General features: G+C 37.5%; 1 protein-coding gene across 3 annotated transcripts in view; it reads left to right on the top strand.

The window, feature by feature from the left end:
• The first annotated feature begins 12,825 nt into the window (after positions 1–12,825).
• Positions 12,826–18,907, top strand: part of LOC129807222 (nitric oxide synthase) — a 78,624-nt gene continuing 72,542 nt past the window's right edge. The window contains exon 1 of one of the 3 annotated variants that reach the window (XM_055856336.1): positions 12,826–13,490. The gene's annotated coding sequence lies outside the window, so the exon portion shown is untranslated. Of the gene's footprint in view, positions 13,500–18,907 lie in introns of all 3 variants that reach the window. The other 2 variants (XM_055856335.1, XM_055856337.1) reach the window with 2 other exon arrangements.

The following is an 18,907-nucleotide window of genomic DNA, read 5'->3' as shown; positions in this document are numbered from 1 at the left end:
TGTATTCTGTGGGACTTTCCATTTAAAACCCTATTTTAAGTGTCTTTGTGGAGTAGAGGCAGTCAAATTGGCATCTGAGTGATTTCAAAGCGTTATTATGGGAAAAATCAATTTTTTCACACTTAAACGGCAAAATCGGAGTGATAGCGTAGTCTGACCGGAAAATGATGTATGGACGAAATGTAGAGACAAATGTCCTCTACAATTATGTCGAAGTAATCATCAAAATCGGTTCAACGACAGTCGAGATAATTGAGGTTATGTGACATTGAAATTCGTTTTTTGACTGTGGCGCCCCTGGTGTTGGTCCCACGAAGTTCAAATGTTCTAGAAAGTTGTAGTATTTGGTGAGATCTTTCGTTTAAGCCCTCATTCATCAAAATCGGTCACATAGAACCGGAGATATGATTTTTTGAATTTTGTGAACTTTGACCCCTCATATCTCCGGTTCTATTGAAACCACAGCGCACATACGCACCATTTTGGAAACGTCCTAGACTGGACTACAACATACTAAAATTTCATTAACTTGCACAATGCCGTTTTTGAGAAAAGTGACTTTGAATTTCGATGAATTTTGACGCTATCACAGCGCCACCTGTGGTGACTTTTTGAATTTCCATCTGAAAGTGCTCATTGAGACGAAACCAAAAAGGTAAAATTTAGGTCGCTATGTTAATTAGAACCGGAGATAGAGGCCGGTCAATGTTCGAACTTTGACCCCTTATAGCTCGGGTCAGGGGTTATGGATCGACTTAAGGTTTTTTTTGTTTGATAGGTATAATCAACGGCTACAACATACTAAAATTTCAGCCCGATGCACAATGGAATTTTTGAGTTATTTAACTTATAAGATTTAAAAATTTTCTTTTTAATAATAGCGCCCCTAGCGGTGGTTTTATGAACTTGCGATGTTAAAAGGGGAAGTGGCATTTCACGAGAGCTTTCCAAAAAGCCCTCACTTTTTAAATTCTGACAATTAGAACCGGAGTTATGGCCATTTTAAGAAATTTTTTTTGGACCCTTATAACTCGGGTCAGGGGGGTCGGGGGACCTTAAGTTTGGTATTGATGGAAAGCCCTAAGGCCCAGCTATAACATACTGTTGTGGATGGGACTTCCGGGAAGGCAGCTGATCGCGGAAAAGGGGCTCGACGATGAATTCTGGAGGGAATCTGTCCCCTTTGACAGATGAACCAATGACAACACAACCTTTTAGTTTACTTCTGGGTTTTATTAAATTTCCACTAGGGGCGCTATCAGCGCAAATGTACAAAGTCGATAATGCAGGCAAAATACAAGGTTATGTCTTCAAGAGGCAAATGTCAAGAGTTGTTTTGGTTTTGTGGTGATGTGGTAGTGATCGTGACGGTGGACTTTCCTGGACTATCGGAGGGTTTTGGTGAGTATTTCCTTTTCCGCCTGCTTCACCCAGGCCTGATCTCCTTTGTCTAATAACAGCTGGAGGGTATACAGCGGTGACAAAGCCAACAGCTGGAGCAAGAAGATCCTCCTTGGCGTAGAGGACAGGGTGGTTAGGCAACTCTCTCAAGGGCCCCCGTGGGGGTGGGTTTATCCCAGCACAGCCAATGCCTTCTGTCTCAAGGCCAGAGGCTTCTACGAGCTGCTTCCGGTGATGGTGTCGCGGCTTAGCTCGTGTCAACAGCCTACTTGGGCCGAGGTTACTCCCGGACGAAATGAGGGTGGCCAAAATGCAGGTGAACACCAGTATAGGGTGTCTTGGGCGCAACACAACCTCTACGTGGCAACAGACTTCACGGAGATGCTGCCCCAGACCAGAGGGTTCACCAGGGCACGTAATCCCTCACGCAACGTCTGCAGGGAGATCAGGCTTCTGGCTTTTCCAGACTACACTCTCAGGGAGTCCGGATCTTTCACCGCACGGGGTCGCCCGAGAAAAGGGAAATCACTGCTGGAGTTCGATCCTCGAGCACCGCAAAACCCACAAGGGAAGGAAAGGTAAGTAGAGTGTGTGAGAGGGAGGGAAATTTTAGCGCACTAGGAGCTATTTAGAACGCTGGTGTCATCAGCGATTCTAGATGCTCTCATCCAGTGCAAAAGTAAGGGTTATAGTGCCACCGGAAGCTATTTAGTGCGCTAGACTCAGCCCGCGCTTCTAAATGCTTCTGACCAGGGCAATACAGAGGGGCTCTCAAGTGCTACCGGGAGCTATTTAGAGCGCTAGATTAACCCGCGCCTCTGAATGCTCTATCCAGCAACAGTAGAGGTGACAGGAATGGCCACTGAGAGCTATAAGGAGCGTGGCATTTATGCTACGCTGCGGTATGCTACCTGATCAGTGGAAGAGTGGGAAGGAGACGACTTACTTCTTTCTCTCTCGCTCTCTCTCTTTAGGTCACACATACACTAAATTCACCAGTCTTGGCTTTTAAGAGTGTGCCAAAGGAATTGATTACATTGTCAAAACCAACAACTAGGTCATTGCCCGATATTTCTGGTGTTCGCCTGAAGTATACGGGGATTTTACAAAAAGGCATTTTTCGCCCCTAAAACACTCATAGGGTGCCGAATCCCACCCCAAAAGGATTCGACACAACACTGCCCTCCTCCTAGTTCTGGCCGTCCCGGCCAGCATTAACACCCCGGTAAGGAGCTAAACGATTCACGTGAGCAATGCGGGAGCGACCTCTAGCCTTCTTCCGGATACGATATACCACCTCATTTATCTTCTCGGACACCAAATAGGGCCCATCCCAGTCACTCTGTAACTTGGGAGACCTTCCCACCTTCCTAAGGGGTTTGTACCACCAAACAGGCTGCCCTGGTGCAAAGGTCGAGAGATGCCGAGTGTGGTCATAGCAGTCCTTGGTCACTCGAGGAAAAAATTGCAAGCGTTCTCGCCCCTCCCGGTGCATTTCGTTCATTGTCTGACGTAGGTTTTCTACGACAGGGAGATCAGGTCTATCCTTAGGCGGCTTTCCGCACTCCATTGGGAATTTCCTGGGTGGATGCTTAATGGGAGCGTTATCTCCTGTGTCTATCGGGTGCTCCACTAACTGAGTGCGCCCAATACCCCGTGGTACTTTGGAGAAAACTTCCGATTGCTTCCTCGGCAGCACCTTCTCCATCTCGGCTCGAGTCTCACTGCGGGGAGCTAGGACGACAGCCTCACTAGCACATAACCGCACCATCCCTTCCTCACCAATAGTCCTCTCCATAGCCTTCTCAGAGAAAGTTAATTTCATTGATTCGGCACCACCCTCTAGAGTTTCAAAAACCCTTTCATCCCTGTGTGGTTGACAGGGCAAACGCCCAGTCCGAACCGGAGTCACCCAGATCTCGGATTCAGCAGGTAAGGCATTAGGGGTTCCCTGAGGGGCGATGACCTCATCATGGGTCGCAGGTAGTGGGTCAGAGGCCAAAAACCCCAGACGGCTGGATTCCAAGGTAGCACGATCTCCCTCCAAAATCTGAGCGATGCTCGGGAAATTTTCGGCTGCCGCACGCCCACCAGGAGCTTCAGTCGAACATAGCTCAGGTGATACCTGAAAAGAGGCCTCTTCCGGCGGTACTTGCCCAGCCGGTAGAGGGGCATCTCCGGATAGTCTTCCGGTCATTTGAAACGTCCAAAAACAGATTTGCTGTCTCAATTCCATTATTTCCCTGTCCGTGCGCTCATTGCGCTGCCTCTGTAACTCCTCATTTCTCCTTTGCAGGTCCAAGATTCTAGTCAAAGTGGAGCTTTGACGGGCTTCAGAATTTTCCCGCAGGGTGCGAAATTCTTGCAGAAACCCATCGTACCTCTCCATCCTGTCCGTGAGCCACTCCTTCAATCCGTCCAATATCTGGCTGGTCTCAGCTGTCTCCATACTCGCAAGTGGTCAGGCAAATCCCACTTCTGACACCAGTGTTGTGGATGGGACTTCCGGGAAGGCAGCTGATCGCGGAAAAGGGGCTCGACGATGAATTCTGGAGGGAATCTGTCCCCTTTGACAGATGAACCAATGACAACACAACCTTTTAGTTTACTTCTGGGTTTTATTAAATTTCCACTAGGGGCGCTATCAGCGCAAATGTACAAAGTCGATAATGCAGGCAAAATACAAGGTTATGTCTTCAAGAGGCAAATGTCAAGAGTTGTTTTGGTTTTGTGGTGATGTGGTAGTGATCGTGACGGTGGACTTTCCTGGACTATCGGAGGGTTTTGGTGAGTATTTCCTTTTCCGCCTGCTTCACCCAGGCCTGATCTCCTTTGTCTAATAACAGCTGGAGGGTATACAGCGGTGACAAAGCCAACAGCTGGAGCAAGAAGATCCTCCTTGGCGTAGAGGACAGGGTGGTTAGGCAACTCTCTCAAGGGCCCCCGTGGGGGTGGGTTTATCCCAGCACAGCCAATGCCTTCTGTCTCAAGGCCAGAGGCTTCTACGAGCTGCTTCCGGTGATGGTGTCGCGGCTTAGCTCGTGTCAACAGCCTACTTGGGCCGAGGTTACTCCCGGACGAAATGAGGGTGGCCAAAATGCAGGTGAACACCAGTATAGGGTGTCTTGGGCGCAACACAACCTCTACGTGGCAACAGACTTCACGGAGATGCTGCCCCAGACCAGAGGGTTCACCAGGGCACGTAATCCCTCACGCAACGTCTGCAGGGAGATCAGGCTTCTGGCTTTTCCAGACTACACTCTCAGGGAGTCCGGATCTTTCACCGCACGGGGTCGCCCGAGAAAAGGGAAATCACTGCTGGAGTTCGATCCTCGAGCACCGCAAAACCCACAAGGGAAGGAAAGGTAAGTAGAGTGTGTGAGAGGGAGGGAAATTTTAGCGCACTAGGAGCTATTTAGAACGCTGGTGTCATCAGCGATTCTAGATGCTCTCATCCAGTGCAAAAGTAAGGGTTATAGTGCCACCGGAAGCTATTTAGTGCGCTAGACTCAGCCCGCGCTTCTAAATGCTTCTGACCAGGGCAATACAGAGGGGCTCTCAAGTGCTACCGGGAGCTATTTAGAGCGCTAGATTAACCCGCGCCTCTGAATGCTCTATCCAGCAACAGTAGAGGTGACAGGAATGGCCACTGAGAGCTATAAGGAGCGTGGCATTTATGCTACGCTGCGGTATGCTACCTGATCAGTGGAAGAGTGGGAAGGAGACGACTTACTTCTTTCTCTCTCGCTCTCTCTCTTTAGGTCACACATACACTAAATTCACCAGTCTTGGCTTTTAAGAGTGTGCCAAAGGAATTGATTACATTGTCAAAACCAACAACTAGGTCATTGCCCGATATTTCTGGTGTTCGCCTGAAGTATACGGGGATTTTACAAAAAGGCATTTTTCGCCCCTAAAACACTCATAGGGTGCCGAATCCCACCCCAAAAGGATTCGACACAACAATACTAAAATTTGAGCCCGCTCGATGCCATAGGGGCGGAGCTATTGAGAAAACAAAAAAAGGGGGGTCTTCAAAATGGCGGAAGGAGGGGTGGGGGGTGGGGGGTCAATGCACCAAGTTGCAATTTTCACCCGATATATAACCTTTGCCGAAAACCGCAAGTCGATATCTTTTTTAGTTTAGGAGCTATTAAGCTCCAAAGAGCGGCCGGCCGGGAACGTAAAATAGCCACATATATATTCGTGATCAGGAAGTGGCGAAACACATTTTGGCCAAGTTTGAGGTCGATCGGACGACATGAAATTTTGTTAGGATTATAGTAGGTGAGATTGTTAAGAATCTCACCTAATACTTTGGCCATAAGTTAATAAATCTTATCAAATTCGTCATAACTTATGGCCTTGGCTTTATTTTACATTTTTTTGTTTAAAAAATCATCAAAATCAATTGGTAAATGAAAAGGGACAGATAATCCTAACCGGCTTATGTAGGTGAGGTTCTTAACGTGAGCTAACTCGGAGTGCATGCAAATTCGATTTAGAGCTGAAGTTGGGGAACGCCATTCAGTTATCTTGAATAAAATTCGTGAAATTATACAAATTTTGTATTTAAACCAAAATATCAAGGATTTGGATGAACTGACAGAAAAGTGTTATATGGGTGAAATGTAGACCAGAATGTTCTCTATAATTTTTCCATAGAACATGATCTCATCGATTACTCAGAAGCCAAGATAATCGAGGTTTTTTGTTTCTTAACTCGTTTTTTCATCCATCAGAGTGCCCCAAGTGTTCATTTGTTGAACTTCAACTATATCAAAGAATTGTTGTATTCTGTGGGACTTTCCATTTAAAACCCTATTTTAAGTGTCTTTGTGGAGTAGAGGCAGTCAAATTGGCATCTGAGTGATTTCAAAGCGTTATTATGGGAAAAATCAATTTTTTCACACTTAAACGGCAAAATCGGAGTGATAGCGTAGTCTGACCGGAAAATGATGTATGGACGAAATGTAGAGACAAATGTCCTCTACAATTATGTCGAAGTAATCATCAAAATCGGTTCAACGACAGTCGAGATAATTGAGGTTATGTGACATTGAAATTCGTTTTTTGACTGTGGCGCCCCTGGTGTTGGTCCCACGAAGTTCAAATGTTCTAGAAAGTTGTAGTATTTGGTGAGATCTTTCGTTTAAGCCCTCATTCATCAAAATCGGTCACATAGAACCGGAGATATGATTTTTTGAATTTTGTGAACTTTGACCCCTCATATCTCCGGTTCTATTGAAACCACAGCGCACATACGCACCATTTTGGAAACGTCCTAGACTGGACTACAACATACTAAAATTTCATTAACTTGCACAATGCCGTTTTTGAGAAAAGTGAGTTTGAATTTCGATGAATTTTGACGCTATCACAGCGCCACCTGTAGTGACTTTTTGAACTTCCTTCTGAAAGTGCTCATCGAGACGAAACCAAAAAGGTAAAATTTATGTCGATATGTTAATTAGAACCGGAGATAGAGGCCGGTCAATGTTCGAACTTTGACCCCTTATAGCTCGGGTCAGGGGTTATGGATCGACTTAAGGTTTTTTTTGTTTGATAGGTATAATCAACGGCTACAACATACTAAAATTTCAGCCCGATTGCGTAAGGAATTTTTGAGTTATTTAACTTTTGAGATTTACAAATTTTCTTTTTAATAATAGCGCCCCTAGCGGTGGTTTTATGAACTTGCGATGTTAGAAGAGGAAGTGGCATTTCACGAGAGCTTTCCAAAAAGCCCTCATTTTTTAAATTCTGACAATTATAACCGGAGTTATGGCCACTTTAAGACAATTTTTTTGGACCCTTATAGCTCGGGTCAGGGGGGTCGGGGGACCTTAAGTTTGGTATTGATGGAAAGCTCTAAGGCCCAGCTATAACACACTAAAATTTGAGCCCGCTCGATGCCATAGGGCCGGAGCTATTGAGAAAACAAAAAAAGGGGGGTCTTCAAAATGGCGGAAGGAGGGGTGGGGGGTGGGGGGTCAATGCACCATGTTGCAATTTTCATACGATATTTAACCTTTGCCGAAAACCGCAAGTCGATATCTTTTTTAGTTTAGGAGCTATTAAGCTCCAAAGAGCGGCCGGACGGCCGGCCGGCCGGACGGCCGGCCGGGAACGTAACTTAGCCCCCCATATATTCGTGATCAGGAAGTGGCGAAACACATTTTGGCCAAGTTTGAGCGCGATCGGAGGACATGAAATTTTGTTAGGATTATAGTAGGTGAGATTGTTAAGAATCTCACCTAATATAGTTACTAAGACAACAAGTTTTGAAAAATAGTACTAAATGTTTTTGATTGAAGATATAAAATTTAGTCATTAAAAATTGAGAGATCCTTAGTGAATTTCTTAACGATTTGACGTACATTTGATCGTCTGGCGCATCAGTGAAATAATTCCCACAAAATAATTAAAATTCAACCGAAATATAAAAGTAAATCAGTTTAAAAGTTTCATTTAATGATAGCACATCAAATATTCCTAATTTTGTAGTTTTTCGAATTTAATTTTTGGGAAAAAATTAAAGATATCAGCGAAGTGACAACAAGTATAGACTGGCCATAAGTAATACCGCCACCCTAATTGGTTGTAGCGCCGGTTAAGTAAGTGAGTAAGTAATGTTCTACAATAAAAAACATAAAGAAATTCGGATGTTGTGAAATAGGGCTTGCTTTTTTCGGCTGTGTAAGTACTAATGAAAAATAAATACAATACAATACAATACACTACTTTTCGCCACTCATTTTTCCAAGCGTTTTATAAGTGGCGCACCTCGCGGATTATAGTCGGAACAGCCGTTATTTTCGATGAACTTTTCTTTCGAATAAAAAATGCGAAAAAAATCAATTGCATTACTCTAATAATAATTGTCTAATATAGGTGTTGAATATGAAAAAGTACTGTTCCGTGTATTTTGGAAGGTTATCGAAAGCTGCTGTTTCTTAAAATTCACTTAGAACAGGTGGCGAAAAGTGCTTACACAATGGCGAAAAAGCGTTTACAAAGTGGCGAAAAGTACTGAAACTTGCATTGTTGCAGAAAATGTAATTTTTCAACCAGATATCCAAAAACTCCCGAGAAGTTTCCTGGTTCAAAAAAATTCAACGAAATTTTATTTTATTTCGACAAAAATTATAAGAATTACAAGGGTATTAAACCTTAAGGTGGCGAAAAGTACTTACTCTACCCTATATTCTTAGATAGTTTCTCTTTTAATTTAATTAATAGAAAATATAAACCTTTTTTGATCTGATAATTAGGGAATCCCCCTTAATTTGTAACTTTGACTGGAAATTTTACGTGCCCAAGGTTAAGCTTCATGTGAAAATATTTAATAACTAAATCTCTAACTAAAAATCTCACCTACCATAAGTTGAACCACCCTTATTGTTGAGTGAATGTGCATACAGAACATTGATTCACCTTTCCCCCATATTAGTCCACCTGACACTGCAGTGAGCAATGAAGGCCCACAAATTTATCCATAGAAAATTCTACAATAGTCCCTGGTGATATGATAGAGTTTAAAGCCTTGGTGGCCTTTCAATACCTTCTTCAATGCACATCTTGATGGAGAGATTCCATTTCTACACTCTGAAGTGACAGAGATGAACAAATTGAAGCTATTGCTAGAGTTTTGCATTTGAATTCACAAGTTTCCCTCCATATTGAGGGAAAAATTGCCATAATCCCTAACAAGTGGTTGGGGTTCTTGCTTTCACCATGAGAATTTCTCATTGGATGTCACACGCTCTCCATAAATAACCATATGCAATCTCATTGAATGATATTCAGCCTGAAGGGTATGTTTCCAGGAGCAAATTTCATTTGACAGGGAAAATATCTTGCAGCACTTTTGGTGATATGCTCTTTGATATGCCATAGATGTAGTCAAAAGGTAACCATTCGTGTTAAATATTATGATAATTACAACGCTTTTACAACGCTTTGACTCTCAAGTACTTCAAGTATGTAATGCAGAGGAAGAGAAAGCTCGTATGCTCAACAAAGGGTAAAAGCTTTTACAGCTTGGTTGTTATTATTTAAATGTTCTGCATTGTTTAAATGTAAAATATCATAAAAAGTTAAAGTATATAATAGTTTAATTGCCTCAAAATGCAAATGATTAATAGCCTGATTAACCTAATCCTCTTTAGATCACTAAAAAATTCTTTGGGCCTTGAACCTTTTTGCTTTAGTGAGCTTTTCTCTGCACTTTTCCACGGAACATGGGACTGATAATGACAACACCATCCCTTCACAAGAAAAAAATTATAATGCATTTTTAGAAATCCTTGTTACGGAAAGACTTAATCCTTATACTCATATGCTCACAGGGTGTTAATCTAGTAATTCTCATAAATAAACTCTTATATAACAAAAACAACATTAATTAATTAATAATATATACATATATACTTTAATAAATTTAGTTCAAAACAAATTGAATGTTAACGTTCATCAATCATTTTGGATTTTTTTTTTCAAAACCTTCCAACTCTGCAAAATTTTCAATTCTAAATAAATAAGAAAAGTCTTTGCAAGAGAGTAATTCAAGACATTTGGTGGATATCTCAAATCATTTGGCTTATAGTTCGTTACTTCAAAATGCATTTTGTAATTTTATTCTTTTCCAATTTATTAAATATTATCTTGTTAATATTCCTGTATCAAAAGTAAAGAAAATACTTTAAGAATATTTAGATGTAGGGGAAACGAGGGCAGCATTTGCCAATAGTAGAATTAGACAGTGAGATGTGGTATTACCTGACAAAGAATACAAGGTGATTAGTTTGACTGCTAGTAGTTCTTAGAATTGAATTTTTTGTATTTTTTTATGTAAAAATGCTTAATTTTTTATACAGCCTTTGGCTCTGAAATGGTCTTTCTTCCTCTCTCAATTCTGCCTAGTCTATTCCGAAAGCAAATGTAACAATGATATTGTGACAAATAACATACAGCCTGTGAAGGGATATTTCCATCGATTAGTCCCTGAGGCTGGAATATATGTTAAGACGGTGATGGACGCATGGGAAGGGGAGGTAAAAATAATAAAAACTTAATAAAACTTTTCATGCATCTCTAAAAATCTTATAATCTCAATTTTGTGTATAAATTCCTGTAAAAACTCTTAAACTCCTCAGAAGTACGTCACTTATAGTAGTCACAGAGACGGAACCAACGCTATAGGGTATGTGTGCCAAATTTCGGCATAGTTGAAAGTACCAAAGTCCTAGATTTGAAATGCAATATTTTTAAGACTTATTGAAGTTTCTTGTTACTTCTTTTTCAAGGGTGTTGTTTGGAACCTTTATAAGTAGTTTATCATCTTGGTTTTTTCTTATAATGTGTTGATGTCATAAAAGATATTCCACTCACTTTGTTTTCACTTTTGCGACTTTTTTTTAAATTACCGGAGTAGCTTTTCGTGCAAAAAAAGGATATTTGAAAAGTCACTTGAAAATCGGATTTATTTTTATGGCCTCTACACACTAGAGAAATTTATGTCCATATTAAAACAGTTTTTCCTACACAAAGGGGTAAGAGCTCATAATTTTGGACAGTTTCTAAATTTGGACACTTTCAGGGTAAAATTGGACACTAAAAATAAATTGATTAAAATTTTATCTAAATATTTGTTTACATCTAAGTATCTAAATATTTGTGTTAAAACTAATTTTAATGAAAACAAAGACGATAAGCAACTTACCAAGTTTCTAAAAAACCCTTCTGAAAAGAGAGTAATAAATAAAATCATTTAGTATTGAAAATATCGCACTTCAAATTTAGATCATTGAAGTTTATAAGCACCCTGTCCAAAATGATGAGCCCTTACCCTACACGTACATTCCATTAAAATTATCCCGTTTAAAATAAAATTTATATTTCAGAATTACATTTCGTATATTAATGGCTCCGGCACACCTTTTAGAACAGGAACATTTCATGAAGTCGAAATTCAAATCCCTTTCTTTCTCACATGTTTTGCTGACTGACATATGTCTGTCTCATTCTTTCGCATACCAAATTCGATTAAGCTAAATTGAATTTGGTGTGATGTTTAAAAGAAGAAGAAGAGTTTGAGAGAATGAGATAGATATAAGCAAAGCATGTGAGAAAAAAAGAGATTAGAATTTCGATTTCATGAAATTTTCCTGATCTAAAAGGTGTGTCGGAGCCATAAGGGAATATTTTTCAATTTACAACATTCAAAAATAAAGAAAAAAATACCTTATAGATTTTTATATTATTTTTGAAAAGCACACTTCTCTTTGAGATGGATAAAAATAGTCTCAGGCATAGTTTTGAGTATTGATATTCTTATTAAAATGGGTTGATTTACCGGTCTAATGTTTTCAAATATCGTCTTCAGAAAATATTGACTAAAAGCGAATGGGGTTTACTGGAAACCGATAGACGATATCTTTTACCGTTTGACCTGTAAACTAAAAAAAATTACACAATAGATGTCGGTGATTTTTCACTCCGTGGGTGACTTCAGGTTTTTAGACCATCTCTAAGTAAGTATCCTTAAGGTCTTTATACAATCTTTAAGTGTTTGAATTAAAGAAAAACTTACAAAAGTTCAGGTGCACAGGCTAAGTCTCACCTGAAGTGTAAAGTCATCGTCATCTACGGTGTATTTTTTCTAAACTTCAATATTCAATTTCTTTTAAAATACTATCCCTGAGGTATATGAAGGAAACATATTTAAAACTCAAAATCGAAGGATTGCATGCTTTTCTTTGAAGTCAAGCAAAAAGCAGCTTAAGACTTGGATGAGCCTTTTGGCAATTGTGACAGATACTGGTATTATCTTAGCTTGAGGTTCTGTATTAAAGCATTCACTTCCAGAAAGGTTGATATCTATATCCTTGTAGTTCTTCCGCTTTTCAAATACCACGGATAACTTTACCATTAAGTGCATTGTCCATTTGTTGCAAGCGTTCAAATGATTTTACTTGTAGATTTGCCTTTGAAAATCGAAGAAATAAAATATTGTACTGAATGATAAATCCTTTAGAGAATATATCTTTTTTTTTTCAAATGTGGTAAACTCCTTTATCGTTCTTCAGCTGAGAAGGTTTTGACGGAGACAGACTGGAGAAAATTCTGATGGAAATTGAGAAGGGAGCTCAAAAGAAAAGATGCACAAAGTGACACACTTTACACACAAGAATATCTGTTTTTTCTGGTGGGATGTGTGTAAATAAATAAGCATGAGATACACAACCGCAAAAGAAAAAGATGCACCTTGTTGGAAAATCTCTGTGAGAGAACAGAATTTTCCCGAAAAAAAATGTACGGTGGTGTTTTTCCGGGAGAGGGATGCAAGAGATGTTCTCTCGACAAGTCTCTCAGGTCTGATGCTGATGCTGTTGCTTCCAACCAATTCAGTCGTCAGTTATCATCTGAGGCGTGCGAACGATCCCAAAACGTATGTTCCCGCCTCTGCTAATCTCACTTCTCTCTCCACGCGAGTAAAAGACATCCAGAGACGTATTTCCGTTGAAGCTCCAAGCTTAGTTCATTCAGTAGCTTTTCGATCCTCCAGCAGTTCACACCAACTTTTCACCAAGCTCTGAAGTGTTTTAAACCGCACAAAACTTTTCATCTTTTGTTTAATGTTGGCACAAAATTAAAATTCCACCGGGTTTATCGAACTAAAATCTAGTTTTTTTTCTCCTAATTCCGCAAAAGTTCTTTAAAATTACAAAAAAATTGCAAAAACACCTCAATTCTTCGGAGAACAGGATTTTCTTCCTGTCTTCTGCAGATAGTAAACCTGTGATTTTCTTTGATATCTACGCTTAACAATTTTAAAATAAATGTGCAAGAGACTCAAAAGTGAACACTTTTAAAAAGTACTCAAAACAATATCTCGGAAAAAATTAAAAATTTCAGTGTTGTTGGGCACACAAGAACGTTGATGGGCTTTTATCGAAGGTTTCTGGTAAAAACCATCAATTAAAATCAAATTGTGCACTTTTTTGTTCAATCAGTGAAAATTAATTGTTGACTGAGTGCGAGCCTTATTTTACCCATCAATCGACCAACATCAATAAATTAACTCGGTCAGATAAGTAAAGAGCTTTTCGCATTCATATTCATATTTTAATTTCCCAGATAATTTTGTTTACAATTTTGTTTCGAAATGTACAAAGTATCACAGAAAAAATGTTTTTATTTCTTTTTTCATATTAAATACTTAATCCAACATTTTCGTATCAATTCTCAAAGTACCGCAGAATTTTGAACAACGAGAAATTATACAGAATACAAAAAAAACTTGATAGAATTTGATTTGTCCGATTGTGAAATATTAGCATATGATCTGTGAATCACTTAAGTTTAAATAAAAACTGAGATTGTAAAGAATTTCAACTGTAAGAAGAGTTTTTGTCAGAGGTATTTTAAATACCAAAACGAAAGATACCGACTTCTTTGGAGAATCACCAAACACTGCAAAGTCGTGATTGACGATACTGGGCGGAACAAATTGTTCGAAATTTGTGAAAAACCTTTTCAGTGACGAAAAAATCATGATTCTTACATTAACCATCACTTTGGATGTTCATTTAGAAGATTGATTTAAAAATTATTCAGTGCTACTGGAATACCCTGAACTCCCCTTTGTACTTTTTAAATTTTGTAATTCAACAAAACAAGGAATAAGATTGAATAATATCAACCTTTTGTGAAGAAGTTTAAATAGAGTGATAAATTTTGTTAGAGGATTCTATAAGGACCTCAAATCTGAAATTTGTTCGTCGTAGGCACTTTCCGAAATTTTCTACACACGCTAATTATTTTTTTTTATGTTTTCTAAAATTCAAATTTTATACATTTGATTCAAATTTCCAGTTTTAATTATTTCGAGCTTAAAACCGAGTAAGTTTATTTCTTACAACTTTCATGAACATGAAAAGTACCTGATACCTTACAATGAAATTAAAGGATACTTTTTTCAAAAATTCTATTTAAAACGATATTTTTGAAAAAGAGTGCGTAAAATGAGTTTTTCTCTTTATTTTCTTTTTTCATTTTTTAACTAACTTTTAATAAACAAAATGTTCTTACCAACTTGTCTAAGGCTAAAAGCTTGTCTAATTACTTCTTCTTTCATCTATTGCGATCTAAGTTTTCTATCTTAATCGGTTCATTCTCAAAATTAATTGAGAAATTAAATTAATTGATAAATTGATTAATTGATAAATTAATAAAAGAATTTAAAATCCGAAAAAGATGTGTAATTTTCGTATCAGATTTCTCATAAACCTGGTAAACAGTACAGAAAATGTTGTTTTTTCGATTAAATATTATTTAATTTATTAATAATTATTTAATTATTTAATATTATTTAATCATGGGCACTCTGCTAGTGGCAGAGCTATTACTGTATGTTGTAAATGTTCCAGGTTAGAATCCTTTTAAAGTTATCACAAAATATTTTATTATGTGCTAGACAGGCTTAAGACTTAAGCCGATAGGGGAATCTTGACATGTTTCGCACAGAGTGAACCGTCAAACAACGCAAATTTTCTCTTTGTTTACAAAGAGCTAGTTCGTCATTTCTCAGCCATAAAATTATTAGGCTCATGATACGACATGAGAAATGGTAGGTCAGTTCTTTGCAAACAAAGAGAAAATTCACATCGTTTGAAGGTTTACTCTGTGCGAAGCATGCCTACACTCCCCTATACGGCTTAACGCAATTACAATCAATATAATGATATTATATTTATTACATTTCCATCAGTTTATGATCAATAGCCTCTACACACTAGATAAATTTATACCTACACTTACTGAGAGAAATCCGAAAAAGTTAAAATATCATTCCGGAAATGTTAATTTTACCCAGCAGTATTGATCCGAAATCGGTGTAAATATTACCCTTTTTAGGTGTATTAGGTGTTAAATTAAGCCTTTTCATGTTAATTTTACCCTTAAAAAGGTGTAAAATTAACATTAAAAAATGTTGATATATTTTTAGACCTAAAAAGAGTTAAAGTTACGAGGAAAAAAAGTTAATCGCACCTTCTTTTTTTTCTCAGCGTATACTGAAGCAGATTACCTACGTTTAAGTGAAAAATACTGTCAAATATGGATATAAACTTTTCTAATGTGTAGAGACCATAAGCTATCACTCTGCTGAACACTTTAACGACAAGAGGGTCAAAACTTGGGAGTAAAAAATTACTTTCTGCCTCTTTAGAACAAAACATAACTTTACGAGTAGAAGGTCGCAGGAAAAAAATATTTGGAACACCAGTGTCCCTATCGTCCTTAAAGGGTTAAGCCTTGTAACGGCTTAGTTAAAGGCAAACTAATGGCGTCTCTCAGCTTAGGTCGTAATTGTGTACAGCATATTGCGGAACTTAATACTATTGGGCTTGGGGAAAAATTGACTTATTTAGAAATCTCGCTTGCAAGATGACCTAGCTCGTTATTTCAAATCGACTCAGACAGATACTTAGGATTTTAACCTACTCTGAAAAAAATGTCATGTCAAATTAACAATAAAAATTTGGCACAAGGATGTTTTTCCATATAAAATGTGAGAAAAACTTTTGTTAAACTGGTAAACAACATTCTTTTAACAAAATTTGAACAAAATCTATTTGTCCATTAAACAAAATATTTTTTCAGAGTATAAAGCTTCGCAACAAAGGATTACCTCAAACTAACACTGAGAATTTAGGATTAAGGATTAGAAGTTTTTTGTACCACTTTTGTTCACTTTATTTTTTACTGTATTTTTTTACTACAGATTTTGTAGATGAAGTATTTTTGACTTGGGCCTTCACACTATAGGGGAGACTGGGGCACATGTAACCATTTTCGATACATTCGAATTTGAGGTGATTTTCCAAGGACACCGTGATTTTTTGGAAAATATTTCTTAGCTCATGTTTTACCCTTGGGTATAGGCAATACATCAAAGGTAATGCGGATGCTGGAAAACAATTGAGTTTTCCATAAAAATAAAATTTGTGTCCCTGTGCATTTTTCTCTTTTCACAAAATACCTGGGGTAGAAGTAACCACTTTCTGGGGAGGATGTAAACACCTTTTTTTCCCACCCTTGAAATTAACTTTGCACCACTCTCGATTATTTTAATTACTTAAGAGATATATAAAGACTGTATATTTTTCAAAAAATCACGACACTTTTTACAAAGAATAATTAAAATAGCAAAAAAACTAAAAGCATGCATATCAAAGACATTTTTCAATGGATTTTCCCCATATTTTGACATCATGTGACTTTTTATTTAACACAGCGCCACCAATTTTTTTCGTAATCTATGAATTATAGATATTTCGCATGAAGATCAATTTCCCGCTCTTTTACCTACTCATTTTGTGAAATTGAAATTGCCTGGTTACATCTACCCCAAATGCTGTTTTCTGACCAATTATTAATTCTTTTGAAATAATGAGAATCTCAATTTCTCTAGTAAATGCATAAATATAATCCTAAAAGATGTAGGAAAGAACTGGTATTGCTACATTTCGATTATTTTACACAGTTTTTAATTTCCAGGTGGAAATCCAAATGACCAAAATAATTGAAATATCAACATTTTCGGGAAAAATGATTTTTATTTTTAAAGTATTAGGATTTTATTGACCAATTCTTCTGTGGACATACATCCCCATGGTATCTATGAATACTTATGGGTTTTATCCTCTGGAGTCTTAAAATTAATGAAAAAAATCACAGTGTTTACAACTACCCCAGTTTACTACTGCCCCAGTTCCCCCTACGCGATATGGATTAAGTGTTTCAGCTTTTGCTACTTTTTCTGATTAATATCATTGATTTACCACCAAAATGTTTATTATTAATTCTAATTTCAATTTGCTGTAGCTCCCGTAATATAGGGAAACCTCTTTTTCTGTATTAACTACTCGAACTCCAAGAGAGAGCAGTTTTAATTTTTCTTTGTTTTGGTATTTAGGTGACCATAGCGCTAATTCCACTGAATAGAGTTAAATCTTTATAAAGAAAGGATTATAGGGGCTATAGTTATTCAAATGACTGACATTCTCTATAGAACTGGCAATGTTTTTAAAATCAACACTATGGTCACCCAAACTCAAAAAACCTGCAAAAACTTTATCTAGATTACGAGAACAAAAGTCAATTGAAATAAAAATGACAAGAACGGTTTACCAAATCCCATAATCATCAGAAAAAGGGGCATCTGATAATATTACAAATAATATAATCACGCGTCGCAAACACCAACAATGATAATCGTAAATCATTGGATATGTAATAAGAAAGTAAAGTTCTAAATAATTGTATAGAGTTATTATTTTAAAGACTATTATTTTTTATTTAAATCAAATAATGGCCTATGTCCTTAATAAAAAGAAATTAATTAGTATCATCTTCGCCTTTCTTTATAATAAGAGAAAGTGTCATGACTTCAAGTGCACCAGACTTTAAATATTTCAATTTTTCTGTTAAGGTTGAATACTTTGAACGCAATTTTCGTCAAAAAAATCTTTTTTTTTTAAGGAAATCATCTGCTCTGCTGTTGGCGGAAAAGTCAAAATTCTGTCAAAAATGCAATTTTTGACGAAAATTACTCCCAATGTGTAGAGAACTTTACTTCCCAAAGCAAAAATTCTCCTATATAAAATATAGTTAACACTATTAACTATTTTTTAATAAGGGCTTCGGCAGATAGCTTGACGCAAATAGAGAAAACACGGAATTTCGACCTGGTTCTTTCCCTCCTTTATTCTCTTCTTGCCAAATTTTCGAAGCAGGGTGATTCTTTCCCCAGGTCTACCTTAGATTGTAGACCTCCGGAAGGAGCTATCCAGCTCTGACGCATTGGTGATATTCCATGTTTTCTCTATTTATATTTTCTAATAACTTCGATTAATAAAATACAATTCTTGTTTTGCGAATTAAGAAATGAAATTCAAATAATTTCAAGACTAATGCAATCACAGGCAGGTAAATTTTTTCTATGCCAATATCGATTTATTTCCTAAGAAATTTTGGGTATTCCTGATACTCTTAATACTTTACTTTTTGGCTGCTAGAAAATTTGCAGATATTATTTTTTTTACGTATACAGAATACAAATTTCCTAACTTATTCTACTGTATTGTAAATAGAATAACAAGAAATAGATCCGACCAAATCATAAATCGATTTTTTTCATTCATTCCTTCATTTTGTTGGAATCTCTCTCATACCAATCTGTTTATAAATTTACAAACGTTTAATTTAAAGTGGGCCGCCAGGACGTAACAGAGAGAGAGAGAGAGAGAGAGAGAAAAAAACCATTTGTCATGCCATAAAGGCTGTTACCTTAAATATTCTGACTTTTCATTTTTTTCATTGCTTAAAGTTTTCGGTAGAATTTTGAATTTTTGAAATTTAAAAAAGGTTAAGTCCTTTCTATTTATTGCTTTCTGGTCGATTTTTTGCTCGTTTTTGCCTCACAAAAAGATTGTAGAAA

Source organism: Phlebotomus papatasi, chromosome 3 (genome assembly GCF_024763615.1).
Source record: "Phlebotomus papatasi isolate M1 chromosome 3, Ppap_2.1, whole genome shotgun sequence".
Classification (NCBI taxonomy): domain Eukaryota; kingdom Metazoa; phylum Arthropoda; class Insecta; order Diptera; family Psychodidae; genus Phlebotomus; species Phlebotomus papatasi.
The sequence above is the reverse complement of the archived record's forward strand: the minus strand, read 5'-3'. Positions and strand labels throughout refer to the sequence as shown.